Source organism: Garra rufa, chromosome 1, assembly GCF_049309525.1.
Source record: "Garra rufa chromosome 1, GarRuf1.0, whole genome shotgun sequence".
Taxonomy (NCBI): Eukaryota; Metazoa; Chordata; class Actinopteri; order Cypriniformes; family Cyprinidae; genus Garra; species Garra rufa.
Window position 1 is genome coordinate 27,486,615 of NC_133361.1, and position 18,029 is coordinate 27,504,643.

At 38.2% G+C, this 18,029-nt stretch overlaps 1 protein-coding gene across 2 annotated transcripts in view; it reads right to left on the bottom strand.

Annotated features, from left to right (window-relative positions):
* The window catches only part of rhbdf1a (rhomboid 5 homolog 1a (Drosophila)), an 81,017-nt gene extending 64,482 nt beyond the window's left edge, over nucleotides 1–16,535 (bottom strand). For both annotated transcript variants that reach the window (XM_073838264.1, XM_073838257.1), the window contains exon 1: nucleotides 16,198–16,535. The gene's annotated coding sequence lies outside the window, so the exon portion shown is untranslated. The remainder of the gene's footprint in view (nucleotides 1–16,197) is intronic.
* Nucleotides 16,536–18,029: the final 1,494 nt, after the last annotated feature.

Consider the following 18,029-nt stretch of genomic DNA (forward strand, 5'->3'; position numbering starts at 1 on the left):
TTTTATCAAAATATCTTAATTTGTATTCCGAAGATGAACGAAGGTCTTACAGTTTTGGAACAACATGAAGGTGAGTAATTAATGACAGAATTTTTATTTTTGGGTGAAAAAACTTTCAGCTTGACTTGACTGGAAATTTCCAAAATGCTTCCAAGCAACAATTCAATTTTGCAACGAGCATACACAAAGGACGTGTTTTTGTGATTAAAAACAGCTAGTGGAATCAACCAGATTGCAGAGGTCTGTTTGAAAAGCCATTTTAAAACTGACACGCTCATGGCGTGAGATGGTGAAAAAACACACTCGCACTGCTGCACTCAAATAATTTCTCTAAGTGTGTGATTTTCTTGAGCAGCAGACCATAACATTTTCTTGCAGAATACTACAGGAGCCACAGGGCTCCCATTAAGTCTGTGATCTCTGTTATAGTCATAGAGTTTTGCAAGCTGATGGCAGCTTGGCGAGGCTGTACGTTTTCAGTCACCCACAGTCGAGAGGTCTAAGCAAGCATCAGACGTCAGAATCATTTCTGCCGCTTTTGTGAGCGTTCACGCCGGAGAGTTGGGAGTGACCTTGAGCGGTGTTGACAACACGCAATTACAGTGCAGGGAAAGAGACGTAGCTGGGCTGGGAGAGAAAGAAGGAAGAAGAAAACAGCGGGGGGAAAGCTGCAGGCAACTTGCAAACAGGGAAAAACAGCAATTCCAAGCAGGCAGGCTTAGTTTCCTTCCTTCAGCAGGAGCATGTGTGAGTGTGACACATACTTGCTTACCATGGCTGTGGACAGACAAGACAAGAACAGAACGAAAGTGCTCTCGTCAGCGCTCCGCATGGGCCATGATGAGTCTGCAGTTGCGCGTGCCACGCTTGTGCAAGAGCGCAAGCGAAAATCTGGGCTGCATCCCAGGCCGGCGATCTAACAGCTTCTATTATTGCTTTGTTTTTATCACGATGCTCGCCGTAAAACAAGGCAAGCGCTCGTTTGTTCTCTTTTTCCTGTTTTAGTCTCCCAAAAGAAGAAGCCTCATGTGGCGCATGCTTCTTTTCTGCCTTTTTTCTGCGCTTGATCCACCTCCTGCATATTTGAAAGGGCTGACATAATTTGGCGGGCACATAGCCGTGCCAAGCTATGACTAATGGAAGGGAGAGTTGGCTGGATGGCATCCACATAGTTTCATGCTAGGTATGCTGCACGCCCAAAACGACACATCTGGTGACATAATGTTCAACAGAACACGGTTTTCCAGGTAAAAATGAATGGGAGAGTCATTTTTAAAGCCCTTCTCAAACAATGGAAGCTTGTGCAATGCGTTCACGCTGACCTTACGGGAATCTTCATGTCAGTTATTATTAGTCATCATACATCCACCTACTCCCAAAAGGCCACTGAAGGCCAAGTCACACAGCGGCACAAAACACGCCCTCGGTTTTCGGTTTGAAGTCTAGACTAGTTTGATTCCGTCCAGACTGCACATGACTTCAAGTAGACAAACAGGGTCGGCAGCCTCCTCAGACTCATGCCACACTGTATGCTAAAGATAGAGACAGGCGAGCTGGCCGACCTATTTAAAAGCGGTCCTTCATCCTCACTGCAATAATATTAGCACACAGGCATAACTACAGATGAGGCAAAACAACAGCCCAGGAACCAACATGAACTACTGCCTGCTGGATTATGCACTCAGTGGTGATTTTCACCACATTTTGATGTCTGAAATTGACATTTTTACATTTCAAAGGGAGAAAAATTTAATCCAAATTCATGTGTAGACCGTATAGAGAGCTAGTTGAAAAGAGTTACCTGCTAGGGCATGATAAGCTGCATTCAAGTCCTTCTGGGAAGTTCCTACTAACAAATTTCTTTAGAACGCCAGCTCCTGCGTCAGCAGCTTAAAGACTGACACGAGAAGAGATTGCTGAATAAAGTCGTTATTTTTGTTTTCTTTGCACATAGAAAGTATTCTCATAGCTTCGTAACATTAAAGGGTTAGTTCACCCAAAAATAAAAATTAGCCTATTATTTACCCACCCTTCAGGCATCTTAGGTGTATATGACTTTTCGTTCTTTCAGACGGATCCAATCGGAGTTATATTAAAAATTATCCTGGCACTTCTAAGCTTTAGAATGGCATAGTTGGGTATTTCTCTTCAGCAGTCCAAAACAAGTCCAATAAAGTGGACCATCCATAATAAAGTGTCTCACATGGCTCTGTGGGGGGTGAATAAAGGCCTTTTTGTAAGAAAAATACCCATATTTAAAATGTTAGAATCACTTTACTGTAGCTTCCGCCAACTGGTCGTACCAAAAGCAGCTCAAGGCGGATGACGTAACACGTTGGCGTTGCGCATGCGCCTGTGAGTCTCGTGAAAACCAACGTTTGTTTACAGAAGCAAAGGAAGCAAAGTTTCCTTACTTTAGCAATAGAAAACCAGTCTCCTCTCTTGGTTTATATCGAAATCCTTCGACATTCTCCTTTACAAATCCTCGTTTTGAACTTCTAATTCGTGACCGTGGTTTTGATCTCTTTACCTCACGTTCACATCCATCACTTCTACGCGGCACATACGCAACGGCAACATATTATGTCTAGGGCTGTCGCGGTTAAGGAATTTCCCTTTTAATTTTGAGTGGCTCAGTAGCGCGGTATGCGGTATTACCGCCATATATATACATATATATATATATATATATATATATATATATATATATATAATTGTGTGTAGGCTGTTACAATGTAAGGTCATATTCAGAAATCAATAAACCGAAACCAAATCGCGTTGATACATGAAGTGAAGTAAACAGTACTTACATAGAAACCTAGCCAGAAAAATGTCAGACATATTTAGAGGCTTTGCATCTGAAATCTTCGTATATACAACAGTTAGCGCGCACCCTCGAGTCTGACTGGACAAGAGACTTTCTGTCAGTATTTCACCTGCGTGTTCTAGGCGAGCTGTCAGTCAGTGCAGTTTCATTGTTACGCCACAAGATGGAGGCAAGAGACTATCTTTGAGTAAGTCTTTAAACCGTTCATTCAACTAAACGTTCAAAAACGCTTATTTATTCAAAGAGAGACGTAATGAAACACGAAGTTGAAATCATTTTAACTTTAATCGCCACTTTTAAAGGCTCAGCTGACCAGCAGAGCATCGATGTTAAGACAGAGATTTCACTTTCCTTGGACATGACAAGCTAGTTTCACATACATACCTGACTCGGTCTGAAAGACAGACGCAGGTAATCGCACATGGTCAGTCGATCTCTCTCTCATTCGCTGTCTGTTTAGGCTTGTTAAGTGCATATCTACTGAGCCTCATAATAAACACATTATGTTATCATTACTAACTTATTACTAATTTAATATTCAGCACACAGGCATTAAGTGAGAAGGGCAAATCCTTAGGAAAAAAGAAAACAGGCAAATATCGCGGTTGCTGCGGTTGTTGCATTCCTCTGCGGTTATGCACGTCAATAGCGCGGTATTGCGATATTGCGGTTATCGCGACAGCCCTAATTATGTCATCTGCCTGGAGCTGCTTCTGGGCCAGACCAGTTGTCGAAAGCTAGAATAAAATGATTCTAACTTTTTAAATATGGATATTTTTCTTTAAAAATGCTACAGAAGGCCTTTATTCACTTTATTCCCGAAGCCATGTGCGGCACTATTTATTATGGACGGATGCACTTTATTGGACTTGTTTTGGACTGATGAAGAGAAACACCTGCCTATGCTATTCTAAAGTTTGGAAGAGCCAGGATAATTTTTAATATAACTCCGACTGGATTCGTCTGAAAGAAGGAAGTCATATACACCTAGGATGCCTGGGGGATGAGTAAATCATGGGCTAATTTTTATTTTTGGGTGAACTAACCCTTCAGAAATCTCTCAGGTTTCATCAAAAATATCTTAATTTGTGTTCCAAAGATGAGAAAAGATCTTACAGGTTTGGAACAACATGAGGGTGAGTAATTGATGACAGAATTTTCATTTTTGGATGAACTATTCCTTTAATTGCATTCATGTGCGCTCAACCCGAAAATAAAACCATTTCGACATTACTTCAGCGCATCATTAGACTCCCCAGAGTGAAATCCCCACTTGGACTTGGTGAAGTCAGTGAGCATGTTTTCCCTTAAAATCTTTGTATATTTACTTTGTATCTAAATTTGGCTTCGAAAGCAAGCCCACAAGTCAACCGGCCCACCAGGAAGTTCCCTATGGTCACTCCATCCATCAGCCTGATGTCCTCCACAGGCCTCTAAAGTGAAGAGCAGCAAGGCACACAAGATGAGGAAGACACGTGCTTCGTAACACAGTAGCGCTCAATGCAAACTGTATAAAAGAAAAGCCAATATTCTGCAATAACAGATCGCAGCAGCTGTGTAAAAGTAAAACAGCTTTCAACAGAATGATTTGTAATCTCATTGGAGGGAAAACCTCAATGTGAGACGCTACTGATCAAAGGCCTTCCTGTGGAAACACCCACAACATTACCGAAGCCCTCAGAAATTACACGCCACCAGCACTGCTTCTGGACTTAATAAACCCTTACCCTCACATTTAGAAGCTCTTTTTGCTCATTAAAGCCATGTCGATTAGTCTGAGAAGCCGTAGTCACTCAATTATGCCTGTAACTGTGCACAGGACAGGACTGACAGCAGAGGTAAAAGCATCTCCACTGAATCTCACTGATCTAAAGAGCTAAAACAGCCCTGCAGCATTACGTCATAGTTACAGAAATAATGCTCAACAGCATGTCAGATCAAACCTCATCAAACAACACCTGAAATTGACAATATACATTAAGTTATATTTTCAGAGTACATGATTTATGCTTCAAAACATACACAAGTATGAAGACAACAACCTGTTTTCACACAGCAAATGCATCTGACTGTGATTCAGAGTAAAGCATTTCATCAAAATGAATAAGAAATGTGCTAAAATATACGATAAAGGTGTGAAACACAGCTTTGCATTGTGCCTAACAGTGCAGTTAGAAATACAGCACAGCCGCTCCTGTCTCACTGGTTATGTTACAATGCACCATGAATTTATGATTGTTTACTCACATAATGACTGCAATTATCTGTGTTTACCTTTTGTGCTGCTACATTTACAACATACGAGCAGGTATTTATAGATAACATTAATATTAGCAGTGCCTGGTTGAATTTGAGGAAACGCTGCCAGTAAAACTGCTGAGTTCATAGTACTTTGCGGACAAGCTAATCACGTCAATGAAATCAGCAACTAAAATGAAACCACACGAGATCATGCTACTGTTTATACATCCTCTGGCACAGAGTTGCAATTTTGATTTATTAAAAAAGGTGCATTCAATTATTCCAGAACCAGAATCTAAATAGGGACTGTTTGTTTCTAAAAGTGCATATGAACATCTAAAATAGGGACGTGACCAAATCCAAATGCAGTGTTCAGAAAGGAAATTACGTGTACTATGAAACCCCAAGGTAATAAATCTGAGATGGGAGGAAAATATATATATCAGGACTTTCTCTTGCAGTTATATCACAGGGTAATAATACTGTATATAAAGTGCAGGCATCAGGCAGCAGCTATAAATATTCAGGGCATTGAAATCACTTTTGAATGTGTGTTCACTTTTTACTTTCACTTTCGAGATTCGCAAATCACACATACACTACAGAGCGGCAGTACTTACCACACATTTTACAAGATTAGATGTTTGTCAGTGATGTTCAGGATCTGCAAATCATTCGGCATCATCCTGTCATTCAACTCTACTTGCTCTGTTGTGGTAAGTGAAGTTTTATGTACTGCGCTAGCAAGTGGCTAACCATGTGTCTTTAATGGCTCCGTAGAATGTGTTATTTGTTTTCCATGCCACTGTGAATACGGATTCACTATTTGTGCACATACCTAATCTAAAAAAATGTAAAGGTGAGTTATTAATATTAAAGACCAAATGGTAAGTCGTAGAGACTTGAAACTGGAGGGATGGTAGTATTTGCACCATCTACAACGTGACCAAGGCTCGCCCCAATCATCCGTCACCCTGGCGAAATTTTACGAACTTTTGCGAACTTGTCCTAGGCTTTTCGCCCGATCAGAACCAAACCAGTGCAGGAAGATTCTCTGGACAGTGAATATCAATAATTATCAAACTAAAGTTGAACTTTCGACTCTCTGCGTCAAAGGGATGCCAAAACGTTCGAAAGGGGTAGGGCCGCTTTTACTAAAACGGCTATAACTTTTGAATGGAATGAGATATCTTCACAAAACTCAAACTTCGTAAGTAAGCGTTGAATCTGAGGTCACATGAAAAGAGTCACGGAGCTTGGCCACTTGGTGGTGCTATAAAAGGGGAAAAAAAACATAAAAACGGCCATAACTGAGCACCCGTTTGTCCTATTTGCATGAAAATGGGTATGCACAGTCTTGGTCCAAAGTGCCACAAGTGGCTATAAGGACATTTGCGTATTCCAAAAAACTTAGCTGCCATAGGCTGGTGAACTTTGAGCACCTATTAGACCAGGTTAACAGAGATTGATTGGAACGAAACCCAGTGGGCCTGCTTAATTCATAAAGGTCTGTAAGAAATTTAAAGAAATCGGCCACTGGGGGCGATATCGCATTTTTCAAGGGCATAATGATTGTATATTGCACATGTATGCATGATACTTATGTCACACTATAGACCTCCTTGTTTGCAACAGCTTTGCCTAGAAGCACTGCTGTCAATTAAACTTTTAGATAATTGATTTGTAAATGAATATACTTTTGCAAACTAGTCCTAGGTTTTTCACTCAATCTGAAAAAAAAAAACACTGCAGTGCAAATTTCTGGACTCTCTAGGTCAATAATTATCAAAAAAGTGTAAAGTGTTTAGCTTTGGTTAGCTATAACGGGGTCATTTAGAAAAGGGGCCTGACCAAATTTACCCAAAAGCCTATAAAGCCTAAATGAAAGCTCAAAACTTCACGAAACCTGGTGAGCACATGCGACAGGTGATTCTAAACAAGCATGCAAGACGCTATAACAGTCATAAACGTTAAAAAAATCATATTTTTCTATGGCTAACTACCTGTATTTGCTTTAGATGGTTACACATTAGCTAAATAATATTTAATGTCTTTTTTCATATGTGCTTAAATGCCTTAAAGCGATTGAACCCTGGTAATCGCTGTTGCAGCTATATTCCTTTTTTTATCTTGATAAGCTACATTGAAGAAGACTTGCCTTTTGTGTGCGTGTGTGTGTGTGTGTGTGTGTGTGTGTGTGTGTGTGTGTGTGTGTGTTTTCCCTTAGTCCACTACTGAATAGGCAGATGTGCTGGTGGGACACCCCAAGAGCTCTGACACAATTCGAATACCGCTTCTTCGAAAATATGAAACTTGACGCATTAGAGCTGCGGGGGAAAAGTCTGACCCGTTTTAAGCTACTTTAAGTGACAACAGAGTCTTTTCTTTCAGAAGTTGTCAAACAAGTCAGTTAACATGTCTTTCTGCAAGTGATACTGTTACTTTGAATTTTCTTTTCAAAATAATGTGTCTATTTCACACATAGCCTAACAAGAAGAACTTGGTTATATTACGGGGCAGCTTTATATATCAGCACATTCCCTTCAAACCTTCGTAATCGTTGTTTGCCACCTCTGTTCTGGTAAACCACAAGACCATCGGGGTGTACTACAAAAATGGTTAATGGTTCGCTAGGTTCCTTGTGTGTGGTGACAAAGTATGGCCTTGATGTCATTTCACAACACATGCTGAATCTACAGGGACACATTTCAGACCTCAGAAGAGCTCTTTCTGACTCACAAGGAATTACTCTGATAAGAATTTCATATCTTATTCTTGTCCCTGGAGGTCAAATTGATGCATGTTCATCTCACAGAAAGAAATGACGAGTCACACCTTTGAGTTGCTGGCCAGCAATAACACCATATAAACATTAAGCCTTCTGCTTTTTATAGCAACTGAAACCTAAAGGGCGTTCACGCATATCACCAAGCTCTGTGCAGTTTTTATGTTTACTTCACTGCTTTTCCAATGAATGTTAACTCTCATTAGCTATGTTTACATGCAACCAAATAACCATTTATTTGGACTGATGGCTCTGACTGAATAGAGGGTATGCACTTGGATCACAATTATGATACTCAATTATGTAAACAACAGCATGGATTGCACGATTAATGTATTTTTCTGCTAATTTATGCTGTTTAATCCATGGAAAGAAATTTGTGGAAACTTCTAAATCATACAGAGAAGGACTTAGTAAGCAGAAAGGGGCGCAATATTTTGACACACTAAAGTTAATAGGTGGTAAAGATACATATGTGACCCTGGACCACAAAACCAGTCTTAAGTCGCTGGGGTATGTTTGTAGCAATAGCCAAAAATACATAGTATGGGTCAAAATTATTGATTTTTCTTTTATGCCAAAAATCATTAGGAAATTAAGTAAAGATCATGTTCCATGAAGATTTTTTGTAAAATTCCTACTGTAAATGTATCAAAATGTAATTTTTGATTAGTAATATGCATTGTTAAGAACCTAATTTGGACAACTTTAAAGGTGATTTTCTCAGGATTTAGATTTTTTTGCACCCTCAGATTCCAGATTTTCAAATAGATGTATCTCGGCCAAATATTGTCCTATCCTAACAAACCATACATCAATAGAAAGCTTATTTGCTGAGCTTTCATGATATATATATATATATATATATATATATATATATATACACATCTCAGTTTTGTCAAATTTAACCTTATGACTGGTTTTGTGTTCCAGGGTCACATATGAGCAGTATTGGTTAAGATATATAGGCCTTATATTTCACCTACCTAACTGGAAATGATATGCACAAACATGAATTTTGTCTAGATTCTTATTCTGGAAATCCTGGTTCAGTTTGGTCAGTACATTAGTACAGGCCAAAACATGACAATAATTGACCTTTTTCAGCAGCAATAATCAGCAAAATATGCAAGTTTTGTTAGTTTCAGAGGCATTGATTGCGTTCAGTGCTGCCAATATGGCCGACTGATGACACAAGTTTCCCAAGTCACTCTTTTGTAGATTAGTTTTTATTATATGTAACAGTAAATCTGTTAATTTTCCTGATCAAGTCCACACAAATTCATTAGAAGTTATTCAAACAATGCTGACATATTTTTCCCAGGCTGGGCTGTTACAGCTGGAAAAACATTTCTTGGTTTTGCCAGGCTGTGTCTTATTTTTTATTTTTTTTCTTGCAGACTTTGCCAGAATGTCATGTTCTTGTTCTGGTCAGTATTAACTGAGCACTCAGCACTCTATACTGACATATGCTTGTTATTATCAACAACACATGCATTATTTTAACATTTACTTGCTATAAAATACATTTTATCAGCTGTACGTCTAAAAACAGCAAATGGGTTTCAGATAAAAAAGCATCTTCTCCATTGATTTCAGTGCTGTCATGACATCCTGACTCTACTTTTAGTATTATTTATAGTATTTATTATTTTAATTTTGATATTTCCAATGTTAATAAAAAACACTCTAAAACCTTTATAAAAAAAACCACTGCAGTTGCATTCATATGAGTCCAATGAGTCTTTAAAAAAAATCTTCAGGTTAAATGGTTGCTGCAAACTGCTGTCAGTGTAAAAAAGTGCACCTTTGAAACACTCCAGACTTTCAACAAACAGATAAACAGGTTGATTATGCCACTGGTTGAGCCAATGTTGTTATATCCAAAGCAGTTGGACCACTCTAACAACCAGACAGCAATTTGGCATCGAAGAAATTACCCACACCACTTTAATAAACAATTTCTCTGCCAGAAATGTATTTTAAATAGGGAAGCTTGATAGAAAGCAAAACCGCATGTAATGAAAGCGATCCACTCTTGGCAGGACAAGCGGACAGTCAGACAGACAGTCAGACAGACAGACAGACACACACTGCTGTGTGACTCATCCACACATGATCACGCTTCTCCATTACTTACAGCCACCTGCGGCATCAACCTAGTCCAGCACTATCCTCCCCTTGTCCCTTCGTCTACTGTGCCGACCTCGAGCCCAGTTGGAGTGCACCTGCGACACATAATGACGACAGCCGATCGAGGCCCTGCTTAATCGGGCTTGTTACATCACCATGAATGATGATCCCTGAATGAGATAATGTTTCGAAAGAATTGCTGGAGCATGGACGTGGTGACGGGCCAGGGACGCCTCGTGCAACTGCATTCGGCACAAACTTTAAAACAGAAGCTCTCACTTTCCAAATAAAATAATTGCTTGACTATCTCTTGTGTATATGCATGTGAAACATCACTGATTATGTTTCACAGGGGTACTGATTTAGATGCAGGCCAGTAAATGCCTCATCAAAACACATAAGCTTGGCCTGAAGCGACACACACGCCCCCTAAAAGGCGACCACGCAGGCTGTGTTTCAAAACGCCGCTGTCACAGGAAGTATGGCATGGAGATGCATCTCAGTTTATGCTGCAGTCATTAAATATTCACTTAGCTGTGTCAACGGCTCCCCTGACACTGGTTTAGATCATTACATATGACATTATGGTGCCCCTGAAAACCTGGAACAAGTTCATGAAAACGCTACCTGTGTATGATGTTCCGTTTGTGCCTGAAATTAGTCGGCTGCTTTGTACTGTGCATTTGTCCATGTCCACAGTCGCTGTGTACTTGTTAAGATTAATTAGTATATGTTAATGTGTCTTTTTTGTCGTCTCGTTCTGTTCCTCCCTGTTGTGCGTTTAGTTCAGTTCTTAGTGAACATTCTGCAGTGCATTTTCCAGACAAAAAATAGAATTCGATTTCTTACCATCCTTGAAACACTGAATATGACAAAGCACAAAGATGAACTCTAAGGACTATAGATTTATTTACGTTTATAGATACAGTTGACGTCAAAGGTTTACATACACCTTGGAGAATCTGCAAAATGTTAATTATTTTACCAAAATAAGAGGAATCATACAAAATGCATGTTATTATTTATTTAGTACTGACCTGAAAAAGATATTTCACATAAAATATGTTTACACATAGTCCACACATAGAGAAAATAATAGTTGAATTTATAAAAAATGACCCCATTCAAAAGTTTACATACACTTGATTCTTAATACTGTGCTGTTACCTGAATGATCCGCAGATTTTTTTTAAGTGATAGTTGTTCATAAAACGATTGTTTGTCCTGAACAGTTAAACTGCCCACTGTTCTTCAGAAAAATCTTTCAGTTCCCAGTTCCCACCAGTTCTGCGGTTTTTCAGCATTTTTGTGTATTTGAACACTTTCCAAAAATGACTGTATGATTTTGAGATCCATCTTTTCACACTGAGGACAACTGAGGGACTCATATGCAACTGTTGCAGAAGGTTTAAATGCTCCCTGATGCTTTAGAAGGAAACATGATGCATTAAGAGCCGGGGATGTACACTTTTGAACAGAATGAAGATGTGTAAATTTTTCATATTTTGCCTAAATATCTTTCATTTAGTACTGCCCTTCAGAAGCTACAGACGATACTTACATGTTTCCCAGAAAACAAAATAAATTCAATTTACCCTGATCTTCAAATTCTAAAAGTTTTTACCCCATCTCTTAATACATTTTCCCCTCTGAATCATCAGTGAGTGTTTGAACCTTCTGTAATAGTTGCATATGTGTCCCTCAGTTGTCCTCAGGGTAAAAAGATGGATCTCAAAATCATACATCATTTGAAAGGGTTCAAATACACAAAAATGCTGAAAAACCAAAGAATTTGTGCGACCTGAAGGATTTTTCTGAAGAACAGCAGGCAGTTTAACTGTTCAGGACAAACAAGGGACTCACTAAACAAAAAAACACAGCTGTGTGTGGATCATTCAGATAACAACATGGTATTAAGAATTAAGTGCATGTAAACTTTTGAACAGGGTCATTTTTATAAATTCCACTATTATTTTCTCTTGTGGACTATATGTAAATGTCTTGTATGTGAAATATCTTCAGGTCAGAGCTAAATAAAAATAACATGCTTTAAGTATGATCCCTCTTATTTTGGTCAAATAATTAACATTTTGCAGATTCTGAACGGTGTGTAAACTTTTGACCTCAACTGTATAGGCTACTACAAAATAGCTAAACAGTGTGCATTGGGATGAACCAATAGTCAAATAAATTAAACAAACTAATCCATTCAAACTGTGTTAACATATATAGGCTACTTAGTTCAGTTACATTCACACATTCAGTGTTTGGAATTGACAATCACTAATTTATTAAAGCAACACTAAAGAACTTCGCTCCCTCTACAGGTTGGAAGCGGAATTGTCCATTACCGCTGTCGTAAATAATTGAACAATACCGTCGCGTCACATGCACGTTACATGTTTGGAAGCTATCCAGGACCGGCTTTGGAAATAAGATGTCCAGTGACAAGGTAGAGTATGTTGCATGACTTTATGAAAGTATGAAAACGAAATAAAACATAATAATGACATAGTTTGCTATTTTTTTTTTCCGTAAAGCAAGTCGCATTTGTAGTCTTATTTGAACTACAAAACCACGACCCGACGACCCAAACTTACAGTTGCAATCAAAATTATTCAACCCCCCAGAGACTTCAGTACTTTACAAATAAAAGCTTGTCTGAAGTTTCAGGACTTTATAAAAATTGCATCTATAACAGTGTACTGGCATATTAAAAGTGACAATGTCAATATATAATGTAATGTGTTTTGAGTTCTAGGATTTTTTTTAATAACACAGCTGTCATAATTATTCAAACCCTATTCAACATTGCCGTTTAAGTCATTTATTTTTGTGGTAGGGAACAAAATTGTCCTAAAACACAATTAAGCCTTTAGAAACTATAAAAAAAAAAACTGAATCAGCTTGAGATGTTACACATCTATACATTTATCCCATGCATGTGCTGAAGTTGAGTAGCTGTTATGTCTAAAGTCGGTAAAGTCTGGTAAAGTCAACAGAGTTTTCACAAAAGCTATAGAGAAGAAATAGTTTCATTGTATTAGAAAGTCTAAGGCTACGTGAAGATTTCTAAGACATTAAAAGCCTTATTCCCTAGTTAAAGTGTGCTTTACCAGAAAACCTTTGAGGGTGTTGAATGAAAAATGCACAATTTCATAAAATGTTTGATCAGAGCAACTGAGAAAAACCTGCAATGTACAGCCAAAGACTTGCGAGATGACCCGATGAAAGGAGGAAAAATATTTCATTCAAGAGTAGAAGATGAACATAAGACAAGCATGGCCTTCATGTTGGGGCATCTTGGCGAATAGCATTCTTGATCAAGAAGAACAAAAAGGTCAGCTTGAATATGCTAAAAATTATTTGGATAGACCTGTGGAGTTCTGGAAGAATGTTTTATGGAGCGATGTGACCAAACTAGAACTTTTTGGACGTATAGATCAGCCGTCTGGTGCAAAAAAAGGGAAAACTAATGAGCAGAAGAACACTATATCCATGGTCAAACATGGAGGTGGGCTGATCCACTTATGGCATTGTTTTACTGTAGCATGAAGTGGAAAACATGAGCGTATGAAGGAAACTATGGATTCTTTGAAGTATCAGGCCATTTTGCCAAGAATTGTGATGCCTTTGGTGCAAAAACCGAAGATGATGATCAGTGGACTTTCCTGCAGGACAATCATCCCAAAGTAAACATCCCAAACCTACTTATGCTTGGTTCAGGGATCAGTCACAGAATGTTCTTGAGTGGCCTGTTCAGTCTCCAGATTTAATTCTCATTGAAAATATTTGGTCGAATTTGAAGAAAGCAGTGGCAAAGTGAAAACCAAAGATTATCCGTGATCTAAAAGCTTTTCCAGCCGAGGAATGGTCCAAGATTGCAGTAGAGAGGTGATCAACGCTTCTAAAAACTTTCAAACAGCGTTTATTGGTGGTTTTAAATAATAAAAGATTCTGCAACAAATTTTACTTTTGGGCGTTGAATAATTTTGAACATGAACATTTAGAGCCAATTTGATTTTTTTCCATTATTTATCCATTTATTTTCTCAGAATTACTGAAATGTGTATTAAAATACTTTATCTAATAGTGTACTAATGCCTTTGTATATTTGTTTTTAGAAAAACAAATTATCTGGGAAGGAACTGGGAAGGAACTTTTAGATGCGCGCTTTCCAATTCGAAAAATGGAGAAAGAGACTGAGTCTGAGGCACCGCCATCATCAATTAAAAAGAGGTGTGGGTACAAGAAAGACTGGGAAAATGAATATTAATTGAATGAATTCCTGCTCCTGCCTTTACTAACATGCAAGTTCACATTCTTCCTCCCCCTTCTCGTTCCGTGAACCTCTGGAGTTGTGAGTTAAGACTTTTTTTTTCAACTGTTCCTGTGGTGTTGACCAACTACAATTCCTGTTAAACCCATAATTATATATTGTAATTTATTTAAAGTGAATAAATTTGAATGAAAAATAAATAAAATTAAATAGCTAAAGTATTTTTTTTCTGTGATTCGCAGTTTTTTTTTAGTTTTTTTTTTTTTAAATTTAAGTACTTATTTACAAAACACAATTTCACTAAAGAAAAAAAAAACATGTAAAATAAAGTAAGCAAAGGCACTTCAGTCCATAAGGCAAGTCAAAGTTGTTCACATACATATATTGTCCTCAATCTTCATATATTCTTAAAATAAAGTTACATGGAAGCTTAGCAAGTTACAATGGCAAATATTTTGAGACATCTTCACATAGAGAGTAAATGTGGTCACTGAAGTCTTTCAGAAGTTTCAAAGAAGCAAAGTATTCCCTCAGTTCAATTTTAAACACCATTAGGGATGGATTTTTGTTTTGCCATAAATAGCTAAAGTAAATCGTAAGTTGAAGTGCATCTGTCAATTCATTGAATGTTCAAAATATTATGAATCTTTATTTAGAAAAAAAAATCACATTGGTTGGCCTATTCATGAGCATACATCAGCATTTACACATGTTTAGGGGAATAGGGCATTATTAATATACCATTTAAGGTGGTATGTGCTAGAAATGGGTAAACCACTATCAGTGAGTCTGCCCGTAGGGGGGGGGGGCACCGCCGCGCCAGGCAGTGTCCCACATTGTCCCTCAGAAACATACCCCTTGTCCCCCCTTGGGCTTATTAGCAGGTGGTCACCCTAGTTCGGACACATTATTTTAAGGTAAAAATAAAACTCTTTAGTGTTGCTTTAACATACGTGATTTTTAAATGGTCCTGTTCAGCAGCATACTATACTCAAATACTGTTTGTAGGAACAAGTATCTACAGTCAATGATCATTTGTATTCTCACCGTAGGCTAAATTACGCCTGTAACCATCGTGACTGCCAGAGAAAAAAAATATTATTTTTTTATTATTGCATAAGTTAGTCCATAGTAATTAACGGACAGCAGCTTTTTAAAATGATTCTTTTCGAAATATTATTTGTTATTAGCAATCAAATGTGACTGTGGCTTTACCAGAACCCCATATGAAAAAGCGCGCACACGAGATACGCATGTGTTTAGTGCTTACTGGAAGGGGCCTTTGGGTTTGAACTGAACGCATCTGTAACACAGGTAATCAACTGAAACGTCTGATAAAAATCACTATGGAGGCGGGGCATCGATAACCGTTGAACTGACGTCATTATATCACCGTGGACAGTGTAGGAATAGGAAATAAGTCAATTGCTATTACTGAAGTGTGCATGGAAAATACACAAACACTGTGTGACGGTCTATATGGATATTCGGATCCGAAAGATTGGCCCTCTGACAGCAAATACAACGTTTGACAGTCATATCAGACCTGCAGAACCAGCAAGAGGTTTGTAAAATCACTAAATAGTGCGATGAATTATATATGAAGTAAACTGGACCGCATATATGTAGGCTAAAGTCGTAAACACGGAACAGCACACGCGTCCCACGATATGCCAATGTCTCGTGATTAAAAAACACTCCGCTAATGTCAACTTCAAGTTCGGGTATTTAATCATTACACACCCTTAATATCATTCGCAGCTGAAATACACCAGCATATTATAATGATACGGTAAGAAACGTTTAAAACTGTACTGTACGATACATTATAATAACATCTCACGACTCACCGGTATATTCATTGCATCGGCGTATATTAACCTACACACCAAAAACAGAAAATGAAACGCTGCGAAAGAAATAATCACCTACCCTTCTTCGATTCACAAGCACTCCGGGACGGGAAAAATTGTGAACAGCGGAAATCTCCAGATCCCTGTGAAATAGTCGATGGTGTGTAGCCTATATTTGTTTCATTTTGTCCAACGTTAAAGCTGCGCAAACGAATAAACAGCTGCAGATGTCAAAGTGTCTCAGTCTTGAGGCTCTCGGAGATAAAAATCCAATGTTAAGACATTGTAGAGCAGTTCATATGATTGTTCCCACGCAGAAGCGAGTACATTCCCACGCACGCACGACACACGGAGGGAAGCGATCGGCTCGGGTAAGTTTAGTTTTGGTCTGCCGGTAATTCAGTTTCATAGACCTGGAGCCCCGCCCGTGTCGACCAAGACTCGGTCAAGTGCGTGGCCGATTGGTGCGCGTACACACACACTGGGAGGCGCAGAGACTCATACAGTGTGTGTGTATGTGTGTACAGCCATGACTAAGCAGGGAAGTCTTCAGCAGGGACTGTTAAAGAGAGACACCGAGTTTGTGTTATGAATTCCTCTCAAATGTTGTGTGATATTGTTGGGAACTAGATGTTTAGTTACTGTACGGGGTTTAATATCAACAGACAGCCCGATGTGCTGACTGCAGTTTGTGACAGAAACTCATTTAGATAAGGAGATGTGCATGAGCGCATGATCAGAAGTTCAGATCTTATGACACTTGTGAAATCACACAGTATGCTTTTCTTTCTTTCTGACAGAATATTATATTTTTAAAATATAATATTACCATACCATTTGAGCTATTTGTCATTTTCTAAACTGTAAAATCAAAGTATGCTTCATGTGCTAACACTGATTACCTGATTTTAGTCAAAAATAGTATTTATTTTACCACCCAGATAGCACATGTATATCTGCAAGATATCTGTTAAAGATCGCTTGATCTGGAAAGCATCTGTTGCGTAAAAACATCTGACAGACATTTTTAAGATGTAATTTTTACATACATTCTAAAGCATAAACTTCTTAAATGTCAATTTGACATCTACAAGGAAACACTGTAAAAAAAAAACGTCTTGCAGATGTAAATGCAGATGTCAAATAGACATCTCCATGATGTATATGTGCTATTAGGGAAATGGTAAAATAAAAAATATGCTTCATGTGGTAACATTAATTACCTGCCTGGATAGCACATGTACATCTGCAAGATGTCTGTTAAAGATCACTTGATCTGGAAAGCATCTGCTTTGTACAGACATCTGACACATGTCTTTAAGATGTCAGTTTTACATGCATTCTAAATCATAAACATCTTAAAGACATCTAATAAATGTCTATTTGACATCTAAAAGGAAACATCCTATAGACGTGTTGCAGATGAGCAAACATTGTAAAAAATACATGTATATGTGCTATCAGGGTGATTTTAGTCAAATATATTATTTATTTTACCACCCAGATAGCAAATGTACATCTGCAAGATGCCTGTTAAAGATCACTTGATCTGGAAAGCATCTGCTATGTACAAACATCTGACAGATGTCTTTAAGATGTCAGTTTTACATCTATTCTAAATCATAAACATCTTAAAGACATCTAATAAATGTTTATATGACATCTAAAAGGAAACGTATAGACGTATTGCAGATGAGCAAACACCGTTAAAAAATGTCTTCCAGATGTAAATGCAGATGTCAAATAGATGTCTTCATGTACTATTAGGGAAACTGTAAAATAAAAAATATGCTTCATGTGGTAACACTGATTACCTACCCAGATAGCACATGTACGTCTGCAAGATGTCTGTAAAGATCACTTGATCTGACAGACATCTGTAAGATGTCAGTTTTACATACATTCTAAATC